Source organism: Medicago sativa, chromosome 6 (genome assembly GCF_051527215.1).
Source record: "Medicago sativa cultivar Bolivia chromosome 6, Bolivia_mono, whole genome shotgun sequence".
In the NCBI taxonomy this organism is placed as follows: Eukaryota; Viridiplantae; Streptophyta; class Magnoliopsida; order Fabales; family Fabaceae; genus Medicago; species Medicago sativa.
Genome location: NC_140754.1, coordinates 78,709,434 through 78,728,321, shown reverse-complemented (window position 1 = coordinate 78,728,321; position 18,888 = coordinate 78,709,434). Strand labels below are relative to the sequence as shown.

General features: G+C 30.7%; 1 long non-coding RNA gene and 1 pseudogene across 2 annotated transcripts; both read right to left on the bottom strand.

Moving 5' to 3' along the window:
- Nucleotides 1-281: 281 nt before the first annotated feature.
- Nucleotides 282-2,064, bottom strand: LOC146917086 (uncharacterized). The gene is made up of 2 exons (XR_015014113.1): nucleotides 1,353-2,064; nucleotides 282-489 (listed from the first exon to the last, which is right to left on the bottom strand). It is a non-coding gene; the product is annotated as an uncharacterized LOC146917086 (long non-coding RNA).
- An 8,895-nt stretch (nucleotides 2,065-10,959) lies between these two features.
- LOC146917085 (putative oxidoreductase At4g09670) lies at nucleotides 10,960-17,444 on the bottom strand (annotated as a pseudogene). Its single transcript, XR_015015462.1, has 2 exons — nucleotides 16,856-17,444; nucleotides 10,960-11,761 (listed from the first exon to the last, which is right to left on the bottom strand). The product of XR_015015462.1 is annotated as a putative oxidoreductase At4g09670 (transcript).
- Between the last annotated feature and the right edge of the window lie 1,444 nt (nucleotides 17,445-18,888).

Sequence of the window (18,888 nt, the reverse complement as noted above, 5' to 3'; positions counted from 1 at the left end):
CAGATCACAGTCAGAGTCTATTTTAGGGTCTAATTATCCGTGATATTTTTAATGGTGCCTTTTATGTAAAAGTAATGTTTTGTAAACTTTTCTTCTAAAGAAAGTTATTCGAAGTCATTTATGTGATGTTTTAAGTTAAAATCTTAAAGTAAACACTCATTTGAGTTGAAAATGTTTTTAAATTCTTAATACTTAAATTAGCACGTTACAGATTTTGAGTTCTGAATTCACACTAGTTTTATTTTAGTTAAGAAAATAATAGATCATTTTATAATAGAAAATTTATGCAAATCTAAAAGAAAAAATCATTTTAATTACATGGTTATGACATAAATGTACATATTACATAGTATATTATGCAAAATTTGGTAGACTTCAAATTGCACACAACAAGCAGACATATAACGTATGACTTTGTGGTCCACCTTGAAATGCTCCCCATGTACTAAAAGTTCAACTTGTGCATGCAACCATAGTATTTGCACATGGCTACGACAGAAAACAGATAAATATCACTTTCGAACAGTGTAAGAAAATCATGCATACAATTTTTTATAAGCAGTTAGCTAATTAATATATTTTTCTGTTCACTCATAGTCTCGCATTAGTTCACATCAAATATATATTTTTTGATTGGTCTATGAAAATTACATGGATAACATATGACGTAACATGATTTTCTTTTTTAAATTTTTTTTGTTAGATAAGACTCATAAGTTACTGATAAATTGGTACATGAATAATGTTATTTAAACCATAGTATTTAATACAAATTGTACATTATAAATCCGAAGTTTGAAATAATATAAAGAAATTGAAGTATTGAATTTGCAGTAAACATTGTACACTGGTCAAAGACATCAAACGTAATTGGCCAAACTTCATTATCAAATAAGGTTTGTTTACTTTTTTTTTTATTATATATTTACCCTTTTGAACCTTATTATTATCCTACCAAGATTTGTGTTGAGATCTTAGAATAAGTAAACCATATGAGCGTATTAAATTATGATTTTTCAAAACATCAAGATATATCATAACGCGATCGTAACCACAATTTAAAATCATATTTATATGCACACCTACTCAAAGTTTCAAATACATTCCTTCTCACTTTCATTGATATATATAAAAATCAATCTTCATCTCCTAGTCAATTTAGCTTAATTATTCACGCTACATTATCGAATTATATATAAATCTTTCAGTTGAAACATCGACTTCAAGAAGAACTAGACCAAAGAGAAAGGGACATTTAACATATACATATTAAAACTATTATATATATTAACCAAGTTTTTCGTCACTTACCAAAAAAGGTTAAATAATCTAGTAGAGATGCATTATCTTACCTCTACGCAAGGGAATCAGGACTTCATAATACTGTTCCAATGGTTGACCTCGTATAGATACATTTATATTGGAGAAAAATGAGGCAAAATGTGGCCATGCAGCGAAATTTGCAGTTGTGATGTCGTTACAGAGACCTAAAAAAATTAGTAATATTGTTGTTGAAATTGCAGTTGGAAACCACAATTTAAAACAACGACTGACCTAAAATGAGGTACTGACATAAGAAGATGAGAGACTAACATAGCCAAGGACAACTTGCCGGCACAACGAGACAGAAATCACATGAACCCTCGCCAATATTGCCGGCAAGTCATCCTTGGCTGCATTACTCTCTCTGCCTCTTCATGTAAGTCCCTCTTAGGAGTTGAAGTGTCTATTGATATTTCATATGATACATATTGGAGCTAATTCACCAAGATTTATATATAAGGTGTTATTGAAGTTGTAGATCCTATGATTTCCTTGCTTATAACAACACTATATCATATGGTCCCTTCACAAAAATTCCAAAAGTAGCATGTGGCCTAACTTGCCAACCAAAAGTCAGAAAGTCACACCGTCTTATTGCTACATTGAAAATTTCATTCAAAAACAATTACTTGATTGGGTATAGCAAATATGGGACCAATTCAAGAAGTGTTGGACCCACTTTTCGATTTTCCTCTTTTTGTGTCATTCATATCATGGAGGGCATGGGAGAGATATGTTATAGGAATCTTTTATTTTGCCTTTGTGTTGGGTTGATGGTGACTTTTACCATCTCCATATGCATGTGTATGGCATGACTTGAATTAGTTTTCATTCTTAATTGCCTATGTGTAAGAAAATATTAGAGTCTAGGATTTGATAATGATACAAAATTATCAGACCCTAGAATGAGCCTCTTAAAAAATCTCAGACCCTAAAATGAAGGGATACAGATAAGGAAGCCTTAATTTGTTGCAAATGCTTAAAGCTTTGAGTTTGACCTATAGTATTAATGGTTTGAGCTCGACTTGTTAAAGATTTTGTAAGCTTGACTACAATTAAAGGACTTCTTAAAGACTATAATGCAAAGTTATAAACGATACTATTTGATTTTTCGTCTTGTTGCGGTGTCCATTTTTTATTTAAAAGATCGACTATTCAATATTTGATTTTGGCATTAACGTTGCAGATTCAAAGACATGTGTATTCCAGTCTTTTTAATTTTATCATATTATTATTTGCATACATTTTTCCGTTGTATGCTATTCTTTAATTTTTTTTGAATTTTTGGCAAATTCATTCTTTACGTTTTTAGCGACGTTCAATGATGTATTCAATCAATATTGTTTTGTTGAACTTGAATTTTGAGTTTATTCGCAGATTCATCCTATACGTTTATATCGATGTTGAATGGTGTACTACTCAATCAATATGAATGAATAAATAATATTTTATTTTTGTAAAAAAAAAAAAAATTGGAGAATTTTTCTACTATATGATTACAAATATAACAATATTAAATTAAGAAAATAATCTTGCATTTTGGAAAATGAAAGACATAAATCTAGACAAACAAAAATCGGCTAAATAATTAAAAGTTTGATGGACCAGTGGCTAACAAGAAATATGTTCACCAAGGGTCACCTGCAACTCTATTTTTAGAAGACACTGAAAGTTTATAAACAATACCATGTTACATATTTTGGTTGATGTGGGACTATTTTTTGTGGCTCTTTTCTTGCTCAGTGGTATTTATAGCTAACTCAATGTCAGGGGCTGTTATAGCAACTCAAATTGGCTAATTAATAGACGAAGAAGATTGAGCCATGGACCAAAGTTAAATTCACTAAGTTCTCTCCAATGATTTAGTGAATGAAAAGTTAGTAAGGGTGAACTTGTTGATATATGGTTCTTATTGAAACGATATTCTTACTGGTTTGAGCAGCAGTTGATATAAATTTGTTATTAAGCTCGTTTATAATTCAAAATTAATTCAATATAAGGTTAGAGAATAAAATATACATTTTCCCTCAAAAAAAAAAAAAAGAATAAAATATACATTTATAATAAGCGATACCATTATATACATTTTTTTCTTAATCTTGACTACAATTAAAAATAATTCAAAATTAATTTATATTAGATAATAAAATATTGGTCTTAAGCTTATTGGCTTTTATATTACTAAGTTAATAGTGCATTAGGTTTTCTATATGTTGTCTTGTAACCTTGTGTATGTTAAAATATTGACATTCCAAGAAATCATAGCCGTTTTGTGTTCTTCTCTATTCTCTATGGAAACCCAATACTGTTAACAATTTGAACTAAACAAAATCTAAATGAAGTTTTACATATTTTTATAAGACTACTATAAATAACAAAGTCTAGTACAATATTATATATATAAAATTAAAAATTATGAATAAGATTAATAAATCCAATAAATTAATATACCTTTATCTCGATCGGGCTTTAAAGTTATAACTTTATACTTTCTGAAAAATGGTTAGAATCGTATATGCATTCCCAAGCAATTTGTGAGTTTTTTTTTTGTTGTTAAAATTCGGGTTTCTTCCCAAGTGATCTATTACTGGTTTGAGGTTCATGCCTCAACCTTGTTGTTCTTGGCTCGAGCTGGTATATGCATGACGAAGTTAAGAATAAAAAAGATCAAGTTTTCTTCGAGTAGCTAGGAAGATTAATACCTCAGACGTGCTTGTCGGACCTAAATAGACGGCAATTAAGAGTTTTAATTTAGTTGATTTCTAAATTCAGGTTCAAATCTGAGATTTTAATTAAACTAAAAGAAATTTGCATTGGTTTATTATTTAATTAATTTAAAAATGAAAAATCCTTTCTCCTACTTTTGGAAATGTTGCCAAGATATGGCCCACCAAACACAGACCATCCTTCAAAATATAAGTCACATGGTAATGTAGGATATGCAAACAAAACTACCGAAAGTTAGGATATTCAAGATTGCAATGTTGATGCTTTCACGAAAGTGTTCCAAAAGGAAATTTTACATCATATCCTTATAATTTGACTCCTACTTTACAAAAACCATAAACTTCTTAATATACCCTTAATTCGAACAAATAAAAAAACAAAGTTTAATTTCATTTTCCTCTCACCCCTTAAGAACTTGCTGGAACATAAGATTGTTGTTTATTTCTTCAAATCTCATGTTTTAGTGTGAAAAAGTGATTTCTTATTGTCCAAGGTACTAGAAATATGAAGATGGATCAATTTGAAATTTTTTACTGCATTTTCGTGGAATTCGCTATTGCCTCACGCATCTTGTGCATGAGGCCATACGCAAGGTGTAAGACCTGTACTTTAGTGCAATGGATTATTCGAGGATCTTATGTCTATTTTAATCTTTTGTTATTGTTTGACTACCCGTTGGGTGTATTTTTATTGTAAATTTTGTATGTGTTTCGAACTAATATAAGAAAATTGTGTTGATACTTTCTTTATTAATAAAAGAATTTATGAAATATCTTGACGCTGTCATAATTTTGAAAACTATAACTTTCTACCATTTTTTAAGAAAAAGGGTAAAATATACCCACTGTCTAAATTTTTCAACGGACCACGAGAGTCACACAAATTTAAATAAGAGTTTTTATACTTTGACCGTAATGGGGAAATGATCTCATTTTATTTTTCCAAGTTACGTAAATGAAAATTTCATCAGAAAGTTATTTAGGTTTTAAAACCATTACTTCAATAAAACTTGGTGGTCAAGTTAGCGTTGTGGGGTCAATCATTTACACACATATCTTATGTTTTTCTTGCTTGTTTGCTTTGTTGAGCGTTGTTGATAATCCTAGTGAGCATTTTTTTTTCAAAAACATTTGCATCTAGATCATTTTAAGGGTCCGTTTGTTTCAGCTTTTAAAAAAATAGATTTTGTGTCAATAGAGGGCCCATTTGTTTCAGATTTTTTTTTGAAAAAAATCTATTTTTTCCCTTAAAAAAATCATTTTTTTCATTTTTAAGTGTTTGTTTAGGATTTTTAGAAAAATCATTTTATCAAAAAAATCTATTTTGACCCTAAAATGAAAAGCTATTAGGATTAGCTTTTCTCAAAGTCTATTTTTTTTTTTCAACAAGGTGATAACACATGTACATGTTAGAACTCATTTTTTTTAATGGATTTTTATGGATAGTAGCCAAACACAAATAACTTCAGATTTTTTTAAAATCTCTAAAAAAAATCTCTAGATTCTTTTGACACAAAATCTATTTTGTTTAAAGCTGAAACAAACGCATCCAGAATCTCTAGAGATCTTTTTTTTTTTTTTAGTGATTTTAAGAAAAATCTGAAGTTATTTGTGTTTGCCTACTATCCATAAAAAACCATTTTAAAAAAAAATGAGTTCTAACATGCACATGTGTTATCTCCTTGTTGTTGAAAAAAATAGATTTTGAGAAAAGCTAATCCTAATAGCTTTTCATTTTAGGGTCAAAATAGATTTTTTTTGATAAAATCATTTTTCTAAAAATCCTAAACAAACACTTAAAAATGAAAAAAGTGATTTTTTTAAGGGAAAAAATAGATTTTTTTTTGAAAAAAATATGAAACAAACGGGCCCTAAAAATTTATTAATTTTGAAAATGTTCAAAATGCTATGTTTATTTGATATACATGTATTAAACGGTTAGATTGTTAATTAATCCATCGAGTTTTTGAAAAATATTAATTTTTGTACTGTCCAAAAATAAAAGAGGAGAATGATAAATTTTTGTGATATTTCGTGTTTATTTGTGCTAACTAATATATTTTGCTCGTCGAAACTTTCGAAATGGATCTATGATTCATGTTATTCAGACGCAAATTCAATGAGTTATAATTTTTCCAAAATATGTCTGAAAATCAATGTTTGAACATGTCTGTGACAATTTGTCTACGACTGTTTTGAGAGTCTGAATGCTTTTAAATAAAGTTTGTATGTGAATTTCTACGGTATGACTTAGCGTCATGCTTAGATAAACATTGTATGAACAAAACAAAGGAGACTCTTTTGAATTTTCGATACAAAATTATGTTTGGTCATGTAAAATGACGCAGGAGAGTGTTTTCTACACATTGATGATTAGGAAGGAAATTATCGTTTCATTGTGTTTTTCACCCGCTCATGCATCGATACTTAGGGCTGCCGAAGAAGATCGAAGGTCTCAGTTGCACCAACAAATGAATGAGCAGTATCCATAGCTAGAGAAAGAATTTCAGCAGCAACAACAATGGAAAGTTGAACAAGAACATGTGCCACTAGATCATGTGCATCTAGAGGAACATGTACCCCAACATCAGCATGTGTTTCCTAAAGAACGTACCGTATGATAATTTTTTCAAGGACTATGTGTTGGTCCAGGTACAATACTTTCTTTTGATGTTTCTATGTTTTGGTGATAGCAATAAAAGAGAACAATTTATCCTATGATGTTTTCTTAAGTGTGAAGATAATAGATATCATTTGAAGCAAAGCCAAAGTGAAAGCTCTATGATCATCTGGTAATCATGATCTCCAACTTCTTATTCCCTAATTTAAACTAGTTGAGTAGTTGTTTGTCCCATAGTAAAATAATTTGCAATTCGCATTGATACACGATATGGGTATAGTTCCACGGTACACGACATGTGAAGAATTCAGTAAGTATGAAGGCATATAGCTCTGGTACGACTCGGTTCATAGTATTAGTACTACATAATTAAGTATAGTAAGCTATCAATAAATTTTAAAAAAATAACTTTTTTTTACCCAATGTGAGTCTTTCAAAATCCACCCCATTACTCAAATTCTCTTACATTTAATTAGTTAAACTAATTATAGTGCGAAAAAGTAGATGGATTATAATAGTTACCTGCAACAAACTAGTGTTCACTTATCAAATTCTTTTTTGATATCATTACTTTTCTTTCACTTTTTCTTTTTTATCAGTGTTATTTTGCAACAGACATTCATCTTTCTTCGATCTTCAGTTATCTCGGTTAACCGGTTAACCGATTTCAAAGAACTATAGCGGCAACTTATGCGAACCAATTCACAATAGCGCATAAGCTTACTGATACGATCATAAGAAGACCCAAATAACTTACAAGCCCAAAGAGAGAGTCATGGGTGACTCATCTTATTCTAGGGAAGAAATAGTGACTCATCTAGTTTCTAGAAGGGGTCTTTTTAGTTAGTTACTAAGAACTGCTATTGTATAGGTGTTGTAGTTATTTTATTACGAGTATACGCAAGTCTATAGAAGTATTGTATGTCTTATTATGAGGATCAAATGAAAAATATAATGAATTTTTTCTCTTTTATCTCTAGTTTCTCTCTCTAAATTCTGGAGTGTGATCCATACTCGAATTGGGTCGTATCATGTACATTACAAGACGCTTATATACAAGAAGCTCATCATCTGATACAACATTTCTTACATTTAATGGAATTTTCATTTGATCATAGCTTCATCTGATCTCTCCTTACTGGATCGATTTAATAATTGATAGAGTTTGAAAATTCCGAATTAATCATCGCACATAAATATGGATATAACATGCTACTACAATTGTTTTTTAATTTATCACAAACACACTTTACCAACAAAAAAAAAACTATCACAAACACATTTAGTAAATGAATAAGAGAACATTAAGAGAGGAACATTAAATAACCCACCTAAATTGATAAATATGGATATAACATGCTACTACAATTGTTTTTTAATTTATCACAAACACTTTACCAACAAAAAAAAAAAAACTATCACAAACACATTTAGTAAATGAGTAAATGAATAAGAGAACATTAAGAGAGAACATTAAATAACCCACCTAAATTGACACCGAAGAGATTATAACACCGAAGAGAATCGAACCCAAGACCTTGCGGAGGAGCACACTCCCAAGACCCAAACCAATACCACCAGGCCAACCCAAATGGGTTTTTAAGTAGTGACTTTCTATAGTCTAAACTTGGATGAGCGGTGAGTTTAGAAAAACCACCATAACATGGTGATTTTGTTGAAACTACGTAGTATTGCTCTTGCTAAAATCATGAAGAATCATTTATAAATTTTACCATATACTTAGTCAGTCCAAATTAAAGGACTAGAAGTTTAACAAATCCCAGAAAAATCTCTCAAAAAAAAAAAACAAATCCAAGAAAATAAATAACCCTTTTTGACCAAAACATGTTGTATCAAAACGGATTTTGATTGATATGACATGGTCCTATGTTAAGGTGGAATGGTTTCGCATCACATGCTTTTCTCATGCAGTAAGAAAAGTGTGAAAGTAAGAAACGTGCATAAAATAGACAGAGGTGCCCACAGACACTGCCCCATGGTGGAGTCACTCAAAACATGGATCAAAATCTCACCTTATGAGTCCAAAGACAGATTTCTAATTGATCCACACCGATCATCAACATCTTTGAACTACAACGAAAATGTCTAGTCGATGACCGCTACGAGACTTGGACACCACATCTCAACCCAAAACCTTAAGGCATCATGTATGTGTCCCCTCTCCTGTATATCCAACATTTCCTCCATTTCTAATCGATGTGGGACATAATGACTCACACTTGATTTCCAACACTAACTACCGAACTCCCTTTGGAATGAGAAGCAATTGTTGCACATTCAATAACTTCTTGATGGACAAAAGTTATATATAATAGGGTTAAATAGGTTTTTTGTCCCTATAAATATAATGAATTTTGATATTAGTCCCTAAAAAATAAAATGAGTTGTTTTCATCCTCATAAATTTTTGTTTTATTTTTGGTCCCTAATGGATATTTTTTGACATTTTTTGAACATAATATAAATCTATAAATGTTGCACATGATAAACGGACATAATTAACATGGATACAGGTTGACCATAAAAGAGTTATAATCTTGACATTTATATGAACATAAATTGGTCATTAAGGACCAAAAACAAAATAAAAATTTTTGTGAGGATGAAAACATTCTATTTTATTTTTTAAGGACTAAAATCAAAATTCGCTATATTTATAGGGACGAAAAACTTATTTAACCCTATATAATATATGAGTCCAGTTCATTTGTTATGTTCCTCAAGCCTAAAGTGAAAAGTCTCTTTGAAAAATTTACACAATCAAAATAAGATTGTGGAAAGTTTAGAAGAGTCTCATCATCTTCAAGGAAGAGCAATAGCTGGTGCTATGTGCTTCATTCCATAATTTCGTTCCCTCTGTTATTCATCGAATTTCCTTTAGATTATAGTGAAAATCTAACAACTTGCATGTATTTCAACTGTTGGAATATTTTATTATTTAATAATATTCAAATATCATTATGTGGGCAAATATCGTAATAATAATTATATTAGCTATTTATCAATTGTGAGCCTTAATTGATTAGTGATCAAATTAAGTAATAAGGCTATTAGATTTCTAATTAGATAATTAATTAAATATTTAATTAGTTGATATGGACTCAATGAGTGGATGTCCGGATGGCCCATTAACGGAATAATGGGAAACCCTAATGGCCATCCAATATAAAAGAGGCTATGGTCCCCAATATACCGTACACGGCGAACTCTCTCTTCTCCCCATCTGAAGAGAACTTGAGGCATAAAGGTACCGGTTGAGGAAGAACCAAATCAGCCGCCGCTAACCGTGTTGATGTTGATGTTTGTTTCAGATCACCTTCTCTCCTTATTGCCGTTGTCGAGAGGGCTACATGAAAGCCAGGTATTCCTAATACCCTAATTCTTAATATCCTTGATAAATCAAACATGTCGTAGATCCGATCATAATCATGTTCAATGCTTTGTTTGCTTCCGCTATTGATTCATAATTATTGAACATGTTTTATGTTTTATGAGATCTGTTTTTATTAAGACCTAAATTTCCAACATCAACTTCAAAAGATGTAAAGTATATTGGCAATGGATGCACAATCCACATGCTGATTGAACCAAGTCTCTTCTTTGGATAGAGATAGGAGATACAAGGTTAAACTTGGAAATTAAAAAATTCTTTAGAGGAAATAGAAAATCTATTGTTTCTGTTCACACTAGCAAATGTTCTAATTAAATTATTTCATAATGTATTGTTATTTCTGACTTATTGAAGAATAGATGTCCACTCTCATTTAAAAACAATGGTTGTCATAGTGGATTCTAATGTGGATTCTAATGTTTCTACAGTAATAAAGAGAGTAAATGAGTCAAACAGCACTTTGTTTTTAGTGAAAAGGACACATTATATTAAATGAAAAGAAAAAAAAATATAAAGATCGGGAGGACATTAGACCTGACCCAGGTATAACCTAAATGGAGATACATCGTTATAAATTTATCCTAGTGATTAGCCATAATCTATCCTAACAAAAAGCTCACAAATCACAGACGCAACCCAGCAAGCCCTCGTACGACCATGAAACCATGATACAAAAAATATGAGAAGTGAACATATGTGAAGAACAAATAGAGTTTAATTTCGTGTAACAAAATCAGCACTTGTTCTAAACATGATATGAATATTTTAACATGAATGAATTGACATTTGTGTATTCTCATGATATGGTGAACCGCATAGCAGCAGTAATTTGGATTAATGATTTATGCAGTGCTTGTCTACTTAGAAAACTGCTTCAAATTTTAGAATCATTCACAAATCACATTACAACTTTAACATTAGTTAATTGCAAGACTTTATCAAAATAATATTTTTGTCATTTTTCACAATTCAAAGATCACAATGTAATTCCAAAACCACAAATTCACAATCCAACCACATTTCCAAATCATCTTTGAGTTCATTTAACCTAATTCACCACAATTTCAACAGATTCATAACCTCTTTGAATAGACTCCTTCACAGCATCCAACACAATTTGAGTCTTTCTACTAACAACTGACCATGTCTTCTCAGGTTTCATTTCCAACCTCTTAATTTTACCAACCAAATCAGCAAACTCCTTAATCATCCAAACATCTTGAGAAAATTTTGTCTCAACAACATGTTCATTTGCCCTAGGACACCACCTACCTTGTTCAATCTTTGCATAATCAATCTCCGACGCCTCCGAAAATGTTCCAAACCCTAAACTCTCTTCAAAAGGAAGTGTTAAATCGTGAAGTCGAAGCGACCCTTTTGTTCCCAAAATTGTTACATCAAAGTTTACATAGGTTAAGAAAGAGCAATGGAATGTGGCAGATTTTCCATCTTCCTAATGTAATGAAGAACCACAAGATATGATTACATTGTCTTCATTGAATGTGGCTTTTGGAAATGCAAGAACTGATTTCGGAAGCTCATAGTTTACAGACCATAAAATTGCTTGGATGCTGTACCAACCTATGTCACCAAGAGCACCAAGACCATCTAAATCTGGTTTCATGCGAATGCTGTTTTTGAGGAACTCAGGACCAGGATTGTATGTCATGCAACTATGTATCTGATTTTGAAAACAAACATTAATAAAAAAAAGTTGATATAATGATAGAAATTAGAAACAAAAATACTAAAATTGGTTACCAAGTTATGCATCACTAACAATTATTGATAGAATTAGAGACGAATTTTGTGTTTTTCTGTCTCTAAATTTTCGTCGCTATTTCAACTTTTTTATGGTCGTGAAACAAAAAACATTAACTTAATCTTAAGATTAACACTAATAAAAATATTGAAATAATGACACAAATTAGAGAAAAAAAAACTGAAATTCGTTACCAAGCTATGCATCACTGACATTTAACGATAGAATTAGAGACGGATTGTGTTTTTCCATCTCTAAATTTTCGTCGCTATTTAAAAAAAATTCTGGTCGTGAAACAAAAATCATTAACTTAATCTTAAGATTAATATTGTCTACTCGTAGTGTACTATATAAAAATTAAGCAATAAATAATGAGATTAAGTAAGTTTTTAGTACACGTAGTTTACGTGTACTAAATTGGTTGGTTTAATAGGTTGGTTCAAGTGATAAAGAATTTAAGGTTTTTAAGCAATGGGATATTTAGGAAGGGACCTGTTTACCAACAATTCATCATTACTAGCCATTGTTGTCTTTCAAGAACAAATTTGTAAATACTTGTTTTGTAATATCCTCTTGTAAATTATTAGTAAAGTTTTAAATTAAGTTGATATGTATTTTTGAGCGATAATGAGTCATCAAGCAATTAAAATGTGACAAATTCAAATGTTTATGATCTTTTATCAAGTTGGACCATCCCTTCAAAAAAATCAAGTTGGACCGTGTTAACATTCTAAGACACTTTATGTTCAAGTTAAATTTAAATAATTTTAAAGTTCATTCTCTTTAAGCCGTAGAATGTTATAGTTGGTATGAATATATATATTTTTTTTTGTTGTTGAAGGTTTTAATTTATTTACGAGAGATGCGTACAAAAATTAGAGACTAGTGTGAATCAAAGGTCATACAAATAACTACTCAACCCTTCTACAACCAACATGAAATATCCCTTAAAAAAAAACGAACATGAAATATATGTGAGCAATTGGATTTTTTTTTTTGTCAAACAATTAAAATAATTTAAAATAATAACAAAAAATATAACACAAAGTTTTATAAAAAAATTAAATAAATTCAAGTTTTGTTGAGTTCAAGTTTCTTTTTAATAAAAAAATAGAAATACATATTAAAATAAGAAAGAGGCAACAAATGTATAACGTGTGTTCGAAGGTGAACAACGACCGACACCACCACCAAAGGAAACCAACACACAGATACCAACAAAAAAACAAAACCCCTCCTCCTAATGACTCATACCAAAAACAAAATGGACCAAGCCAACTAATGAACTAAACCAAAGAGATAAAACATATAAATCAGGAAAAATTCCCAAAAAACACTGCTCAAAAACATCCAAACAAGTCTCCCCACACATCAACTACCGACTTAAGCAAATAATTTGTTCCACCACCTACTCATAGTGAGAACCGGAACTTCTGGATTAATTCCTCCACATCTAGAATTACACTGGAGAACACAAAATAGTTACGGGCTATCCAAACTTCGTATCATATCTTCTTTTTTTGAAGGAGATGAGATCATCATCTTCACAATTTTTTCAAGAATTTTTTAAACAATATCTTAAGGCACTTTGTTAGAATGATTGGTTCGTATATGGATTGAAATAGCTCATTTTCTAAACAAAATTCTCTTAAGAAAATTCTTGACCCATAGATCGATAAGAATGCAACCTATCTTTTAACTTTCGGATTTTCCGTACTAATTATTTAAGACGAAAATATAATGCTAGACACACGTGAGAACATGTTCATATTTTCTTATAAAACCCATAGAAAATGACCCACCACACCCTTTTCTCATCACATATTCTTATAGAATTTTGAATGATGCCTGACTTAGTTACCAAGAAAAAGCTACATAAATTATATAGTATTAATTTAATTTAGTATAATAAAAATGTTGTCGGGTTTAAGCTTCACATTCTTATCGATTTGCTTAAGCTTGATCCTATCATGTCTGGTAAAGTATTGCCAAACATTTGACATCAAAAGAGGCCTACTCACTAGGATTTATCCATTTCTTTTGATCAAAGCTCCCCAAAATTGGGTATCTACACTTTGTTTTGGGCAAAACAAAGTACAGCAAATATCTAAAAAAAGGGTGGAACATCTTAAAAAACATCTTAAAAAAACATCGTAAACGTGCCTACAAAAATTAATTATTTTTCAACAGCAAAGTAATGAGAAAAACAAAATAAATTGTGAGAAATACATAATTTATTTGATATTTTTTTGGAGGAACGTGTGCCCTAAGAGCACAAAATAAAAAACCAAAAGTGAAAATAAAATCTTAAAAATAGTGTATTTCTAATTTTGGAAACTTTAAATTTTATCTTATTAACTTGTGTATTTATTGATTAATTCTTTTTTTTTTTAACTTTTTAACATGTGCCCTATGAGCATAAGTTAACATAACTCTTTATTATCATTAAACAAATTTATGTGAGTAGGGTTTCAAGAGCTCATTAGGGTTATGACAAACCCCAATCTTCAAAGAACGTTTATCGATCACACACCTAAGGCTTTGTTTGGGAGTTTGGAGAGGAGGGGGAAGGAAGAGCTTTTGGGGGTGAGAAATATAGGAGGAAATTGAGAAATCTTTCACATTTTTTAAAAGAGTATTTTTTCAGAGTGTGATAAATTAATATTTTATGATAATATATTTTTAATTTTAAGAATATTTTAACAACATAGATTAAAGTTGAATTTATATAAACCCTCCCAAACTCCCCAAAACCCTCCTCCAATACAATTTTTGAGTTCCCTCAAACGAGGAGAGTTTTATATTTTGAAGAAAAATAAACCCTCTAAAGCTCTCTCCTCCCAATGTTCTCTATTTCTTCCACTTACTTCTTCCTTTTTTCCCAAACCCTCCCCTCCCTAGTCCCTTCCCCTTGAAACTCGCAAACAAAGCTTAAGCCTAAGAGATCATCACATTGGCATAGGAAGTAGCATCTAATATATTTTATCACTCAAAGAAAAAAAAAATTGACATTTAATATATAGTTTATGCTTTAAAGAAAAATACCATTATATTTTTTACATTAATTGTTTATAATTTGAATATATAGTCCATTTTTTCCTGAAAAGGAGAGATATTGAGCGTGGAACCAATATTAATCTTTGTGCAGTTTTTGTTATTTAAACCAACTTGTTTATTATTCAATTAATTTACTCTTCATTACACACGCATTCACACTCATATGATTCCTTTCATGCATGTGTATAGGAATTCCATTATCCAAAAAATTACAAAATGTTTCAAACTTCATTTAGCAAGATCATGAATTAAAAATTTCCACATATTATATGTAGCTGTCTATTTGCTGTGTATGAGCTGGATTTGTTTGGGTAATTAAGTTCTGTAACATGTATTTAGTATTATTCCTCTTCTCAAGTTGTTTTGGCTTTTTTGCTCAAAAAAAAAAAAGTTCTTTTGGTCTTCTGTTTTTGTGTCTTCATTTGCTATTTCGTGTTCTCATACTTTTTAAAATACACTTTGTTTCCAAGAAGCTCACAATGCTTATATAAATCTCCCTTCAAAAAAAAAAAAAACTTATATAAATCTTAATATGTAATAATATTAGTGATTTTAATCTTTATTTTAATAGTTAGTGTGTAATATACTCCCTCTTTAATTCTATTTATAAAAGACACTTGAATCAATGTATCAGATTTAAAATTTGCAATAGATACAATTATTTATTTTTAACTAAATTGTCTTTTATAAATAGAACCGAAAAAAAAAATGTGATAGGAAGGGTTGAAACAACCACTTGACTTTCTAATCACTCCAACTCTCCACAAAATATACTACCTGCTTACTTCTACTCCAATTGTTGAACCCTTAATCTCTCTTATTCAATCTCCTCAATACGTTATTTTGACGCCTTAGAGATCCTATATATTAATTTTTATAATAAATATTGTAATATAATTGTGATGTAGTCCACAATTTAAACCTTTTTTAATAATAAGCACAATTTAAAACCTTAAAATTAATTAAACCCAAAACCAATCTAACTTTTGTTTAACTAAGTTTGATTATATCATGCATGAATGCATCTATAGCTAGCTTAATAATATTCCTTAAATAGGAAAGTAGAGAATAATTTGAAGGTGGTGGATCGCGTTAAACATATGTTCTGATTGGTTTATTTGTAGGGAGGGGCAGTGGCGTATCCAAGACTCTTGACTAGTAGATGCACACCTTTTTAACGCGCGCATGTGTATAAGATATCAACTTTCAGTATAGTAATTTTTCTCTTTATTTTTTTGTTTATTTAAATTATGATATTTATATTATTATTTTTTATCATTTTCTTACCCTTTATTTTTTCATGGCAAATAAATAAGGAAACGTTTGACATAAAAATGTGAGGTCATAATACTAAAGCAAACAATTAATGTCTATTAAATCATCATAAATGAGGTGAGAAATATTTGAGATCTAAATGCAACTTTTTGAGTCAAAGGTGCAAAATAAAAAAGAGCATTGCTATTTATCTAGAGAGTTTTTATCAAGAATTTATCAAGAAAAGGTCTCAACCAATTAAATTTGTTATTTGGCAGAAATCAAGGGAGGTAATGGTGTGTAATTAAGGAAAGTTGTTAGCAAATACACTGTCTTCAAGATGGTCAGTATGCAAAAATATAGAATTATTGATGCGAATTTTCAAAGTTCAACACACTGGACCCGCTCCCTGGAGAGGATCCTAACTGCTGGGGAGGGGAGAGATAATTTTTTTTCTTGATTGGTTGGGAAGATTTATTTGGTGTGTTCGAAGTGTTTGATGTAGTCTTATTGTAATGAGTGCCCTTTGTATTCAAATAAATCATTTATTTTAACAAATGGAAAGGATCTTAACCCCAAATAAATTTTTTCTTATTAAACAAAAAAACATAATATAAACTAGAGCAATTCAGTGATAATCTATTCATGCAATGAAAAAAATGAATAAAATGATCAAACATATATCAAATTATGCTAACATACCCATTTGAGTTGACCAACACGTTGCTCATCACGCAAAGCCTCCTTCATTTTAGCAGTTCTAGGGTGATGCAACCACATTGAACCATCCATAAACTGCACTCCATTAGCCTCACAAGCTTCAAGAATCCGATCAAGCTCCGACACATTCATCGCGACCGGCTTCTCCAACAACACATGCTTCCCCCTCTCGGCGGCCTTAATAGCCCACGTCATGTGTAAGGCCGTCGGAAGAGGGATGTAGACTGCATCTACCTCATTATCATCCAAAACAGCCTCATAGCTCCCGTAAACCCTAACCACCTCCGGCAATCCCTGCTCCGCCGCAAAAGCAGTTGCTTTCTCTAGAGAACGGCTTCCAATGGCTATGAGTGTGGCATTTGGTGCTTTGCTTATGGCTTTGCATAACTTGATAGAGATTTGAGCACATCCAAGAATACCAAACCGCACAACCGTTTCATCAGCCATCTTTGAAAGGAAAAATAGTGATTATTGTGTGAGTTCTTTAGAGTTATGTGAAATTGTTAAGAAGGATTTCTATTATGATGACCTAAAGAAGATTAGTTGAATAAATGGTTTTAAAAATATTCTTAGTTTATCATTATATAACTGTAGTTGGGTGGATCCCAAGATGTTATTATATATAGTAATTTGACCTACGTTATGACATAACACATTTCTTTTGCATGTCTTCAGGAGAAAGGGAATCATCACCATATTAATTTATTTATCTTGTGCCTAATTGTCTGCTTTAAATTAAAATGTGTTGTTATTATATCTAACCATAATAATTTGTTTCATTAGTTGTCTTTTGTAGTTCATTTTGCAAATTAGACACCAATTATTGAGATAATTAATTAGTCTTTTTTGGTTTATTGTGGAGATAAACAAACTTAAAGTAGTTGACCTTGCACATGATTATTTTTCTGATCGTTTCCTGAATAAAGCTTCTAGAAGGAATAATGTTATTTTACAAACAAACAAACAAAGTGGATGATGCATTTGTCTAATTGCATACTTTGTTTTTAAAATATTTAGTTAAATTGGATTATCATTTTGGGGCTTGTGAAACAAATCCTCATCGGTGTAAACTTTATTCCGTGGTATTTTTTTAAACGTCAAAATTTATTAGATAATGAAAGAAGTACAAAGAGTATTTATCCCACAATTCGGGAAGAGTACAGGGTTACTCGCCCCAAATAAACACAAACAACCAACATCTTAAATCCAAACCGATTTTTTTTTTTTTTTGGATCGGATCGGATTGGATTTGATTTTAAAACAAAACCAATTGGATGAACAAATAACAAAACCGAAAAGATTGGATCGGATGGTTTTTCCTCCCAAAACCGAATCAATCCAATCCGCGAACTCCCCTACTATGAAGCATCAAGCCACGATGAAAACAAATCGCAGGGCAATTTGTGTGTAATCTTGACAAACAAAAGGAAATAATTTTTAGTGAACTTAGAGGCTAAATGTTGGACGTCTTTAGTTGAGATTTTTTGGTTGGGAAACACTTTTCATACACCTTGAATAGTTGACATTTCATTAGAAGGAATGATCAAAGCTATCTCTTTTGTTTTATCTTAGTATTTGGATATTGTGGGTTTTACTGACTTGAAAATGGGTAGAAATTAGGGTTTATTTACCATGAGTTTGGATCTAATTTCTTGTAATCTCTATGTAACACATTTCACAATGGATTTGAGAGTTGCTTTCTTATGCAAATGTATGTCAAATTGGACTAAACTGGCTAAACAAATATCGGTGTGTATATTTCTCTACTCTCTTAACATTGTGATTTGAATATGTTTGAGGATTTGAGTTACATTTATATTGCGGTATATTGTTGTTGCTTCTTGAGACTATTTGGACCTTGGTTTCTATTAATATATTTTTTCTGCACATTTAAGTTCTTGGTGTGATTTAAGTTCAAATTCACAATAAGTGGCACCCACGGTGGGGTAAAGGATTAAATAATTCAGGTGCGCATCATAGGTTCTAAATGAGGTATCAAGAATTTAGCTGGAAAT